This window comes from Chanos chanos, chromosome 1 (genome assembly GCF_902362185.1).
Source record: "Chanos chanos chromosome 1, fChaCha1.1, whole genome shotgun sequence".
Lineage (NCBI taxonomy): Eukaryota > Metazoa > Chordata > Actinopteri > Gonorynchiformes > Chanidae > Chanos > Chanos chanos.
The window spans coordinates 38,844,899-38,848,921 of NC_044495.1; positions in this window are offsets into that span (position 1 = coordinate 38,844,899).

Below are 4,023 nucleotides of genomic sequence, written 5' to 3' on the forward strand. Positions count from 1 at the left end.
AAAGTTATTACGCCAGCATGAGAATATGAAAGGTAGGCATGTAAATTTTGGCTCAGATTTCTGTAATTTCACCCCCCCCCTCTTATGCTTGCTTTTTAAGCCATTTTGTAGACAATTGCTTACCAAAGGGCATTTGCTTTAATGAAACTGATTTTAGGTGCATTTGACCCATGTCTCATTTTCATTGACTCTGTCAATTGGGTAAACATCACTCCCTGTATTTTGGCACTTGCTAAACCATATGACCGCTCAATTATTTACTGATGCCAGATGTGCCTTTTGACTTTTTTTTTCTCTCTCTCTCTTTTTCTCTCGAGTGACCGTTTTCAAACAGGACACACTCCTTGTTCCATTTTGCTGTGCTTCATTAGAGAATTTGCAACTGTGAAAGTTAATTAAGCTATTCCACAGCCTTTCACAGACTGACAAATGTAGAGATGTTCTCTTTTGTTTTCTTCTCCCCCCCTGGGCAGGCATGTGGTGCCTGCCCAGTCTTTCCCCATGACAGGACCAGAGTCAACCTATATGACAAGCGCCTGTGCAATTTTAATGAAGCTGATGATGATATTGATTCTTTATTCTTCTTACTTTCTTCTACTATTGTCATTATTGGAATATTTGAGTACACTTTACATAAAGTAGCTATGCTTTAATGATGATGATGATGACAATGGTGTGTGCGTGTGTGTATGTGCATAATGCCTATATATAGAGAGACAGAGAGAGAGCAAGAGAGAGAGCAATAAAACCTGTGTTATCTAAGTTAGACCTTATTTTGTAATGACTGTGTAGTCATAAGCATGTATGTCCACATCAAATGTTGTAACACTTTATTTCCATTTTGACTTTTACACTGTCAGCTGAATGAATGCATTGAGTACATGCTCTTTCAAATGTTGAACAAGTCAAAATGTCATACACTGCTTTTGAATGTATTTACAAATATTTTTTTGGCCATCAGTCATGACAGTAATTTCTCATTCAATTTCTCATCCCCCCCCCCCCCCCCCCTAAAAAAATAATACTGCAGAACATTTATTGGTCGAAAAACCAGTGCTGTATGTCAGTGATAAATGCATGCAGCCATTCCAAACGTTACATCACTGTGAAATCTTGTGCGGGAGAAAAGATTGCTCTCTGTTGGATTCGTACGCAGTCCTTCACATTTCTTTCCTTGAACCCTGATAGAGAGATGAATGGGATTTCTGGGTGCCTCATATCAATTCAAAACAACTATAATGACCACAAAGATGAAACACTTCTTCCTTCCCAGGAATTTTAAAGATGACTTCATCAGAGGTTCTCCAGAGCTTGTATGTGAATATTATATAACAGTATACACATAATATGTCATTTTTCGACATGAGTCTTTTACACTACCTGACTGAAGAGATCTACCATGAAAAGAACTGGTAATGAGCACCTTCATGCTAGCAGAGCGCTAGCATAAGCTTTGCCTTTTTTTCTCATCACGTGTATTTAGCTAAGGACAGGATTATACCAAATGCTGATCTACTGGCAAAGTATCAAAAGGTTTCAGTTTTGTGTGTGACCATCACGTAATAAAGGATGAAATGTCAAATGAGGACTGGGCCATCTGCTTTTTATGTTTTCGTCTCTCTGTATGTTTATTTATTTATTTATTTATTTTCTTATCATGTTTTTGTCGGCCTGCATGTCTGTATGTTATAGAGGGGTTCAGGAGGGGTTTTTTTTTTTGTTTTTTTTTTAAATCGGTCATTTGACAAATATGACATCTGTTAGAGGGTAGGAGGGATTAGCCCTGACCTTTCTTGGATTAATAAATCTAATTCAGAGAGACCGTAATGAAATTGCATTTGAGCTCCCCCAACTGCAAAATCTCTCTCCTAAGGTTTATAACACGTAGATTTGGCCAGAGGCCTCAGTGCCGTCAGGGGCATGTCGGGGTCATCTCCCAGGCGCTGTGTTGTAACTGGTCTGTGACCGAGTACGTTATCCAGTAAATCGATATTTAGCCCGGGTTTTTATTCCTTCCTTCCTGCACCACTTTTCCACAGTTCTTTTTAATGATCTCTATGATCCTTCTATCCCTTCTTCAGTTTGTTTATGATTTGTTCCGCTTTTCTACCGAAGCCAGCCATCTCGAGCGCTGCTCTTATTTCCTCATATACCTTCTTCTTCCTCACCGTTCCTACCAGATTCACTTGCAGTTCTGTGGAGGCCCAGAGTGCCAACAAAACGCTGGTCTCTTCCACAGACCACTGCTGGCCTGACTTTCCACTGCTTTTGAGAAGCACCAGTCCTTTTTCGGTGGAAATGCGTGGAACCGGCTCTGCATTAGGCACCGGCATCAGCACCGGATCGGTGGAAAAGGGCTTAGTGCCCTGGTGATCATTAGGATCACAACAGAGGATATTTGTCAACAATAACAACAACCATCTTAATTTTGTTATATGGTTTAATATTTTACCACTACTAATATTAAATATTAATCAATATCTATTTTAATTTCTCTCAACTGCTCCCGTTCAAAAATAGAACTGCTCCTTGTTTGCTGACAGGTTGCCAGAAGGATTCCTCATTTATTGTGTTTACTTGGTTATTTGGGTTGATTCAAATGAATAGCCTAAAGAGAGAGAGAATGTGTTTGTGTGTGTATGTGTGTGTTTGTGCTTGCTTGTGTATTAGTCCCTAACATTACTGGATCAAGCACTGTGGCCTGATTTCACGGTACTCTAAGCTCCAGTTTTGATATTCGTCAAAGAGACGTTCAGGATGGCTGTAGAGACATTCAGGATAGCTATGAAGAATGTTTTCAGTTACTCAGACACCAGTTTCTAATGAATGAAGTGTTCACATCAACATCATTTTACTCCGAGTTTCATTTCAACTTGTCACAATTGCTCATTTTCATAACTGCATTGCTTAATTGTGTTTAAATGAATGTAACACCAGTCACATTTAATCCCTATTTCTTTTACATCACAGCTTCCACAAAGACTGAATCCATTTTTTTCACATTAGTTGTAGAAGAGAAAATTCATTGGCAAGGAAGGAGCTAAAGGAGCATGTGTTGTGTACAGGGACTTTTGTCCTCGTCCGTCCCCATGTCAGATAACCATCGAGCATTATTAAAATTCCTCTGGAGACTTCTAATGTTACGAGACTACTGTATTATCCCTCCCCCCCCCCCCTTCCCCCGTCCCACCCCAGAGGACTGCTATTGTTTTTTATTTTTGTGCATGTGGCAAAAGTTGCTCCTGAAAAATAAATAAATAAATAAAGATCTGGGCAGAAATGTCTGTTTTGGAGAGTGTGGATTGCTCTGCTCTCCCATGGGTTTTAGTTTGGCTTGGAGATGAGCGATGGTCTGGAAGAGAGAACTACAGAGAGAGAGAGAGAGAGAGAGAGAGAGAGATGGAGGAGTGTGAGCTTCATCCACTTTTAATGGGGTTGCGATCGCTTGCCATGCCCTTTGGGATTTTGAGTCAAGTGCATCAAAGGTGTTTCTCAAGAACCACTTGGTGAATATTCTCCAGTGTTTTGGCAAACAGGAGGCTCAGATGTTTGCCGCTCGCAGGAACCGGAGCTTGGAAAACATGACCTGAAAAGCTCTGAATATTTCAGTCAGTCTCAGATGTGAAGATGAGCAAAGCAGAGAGGGCTGTAATGTGACGCAATGCTTAAGAGACTAAAATGACAAAAAAAAAAAAACCCACACACACACAACCTGGACACTTTCAAAAAGCACAGTCTTCCATTGTGGCTCCCATATCTGTGCCTGAACATTCATTGACATGGTCTATAAAAAGACTAGATGATGGTGGGTTGCAGCAGTCCTCCATTTTGCTGTGCTGTGCGTTTGAAATCTCTGCCAGTAACTGCCACCTCTTTGAAGAAGAAGAAAAAGAAAAAAAAAATCATCGTGTATTTTGAAGGTTTTTATTAGCTGTGAGGGAGGAAATGTCATCTTTTTCAGGTTTCTAGAGTGTTTTTTCTTTTTTTTTTCTGGTCACAATTGGTTTGTAAATTTTGTTATTG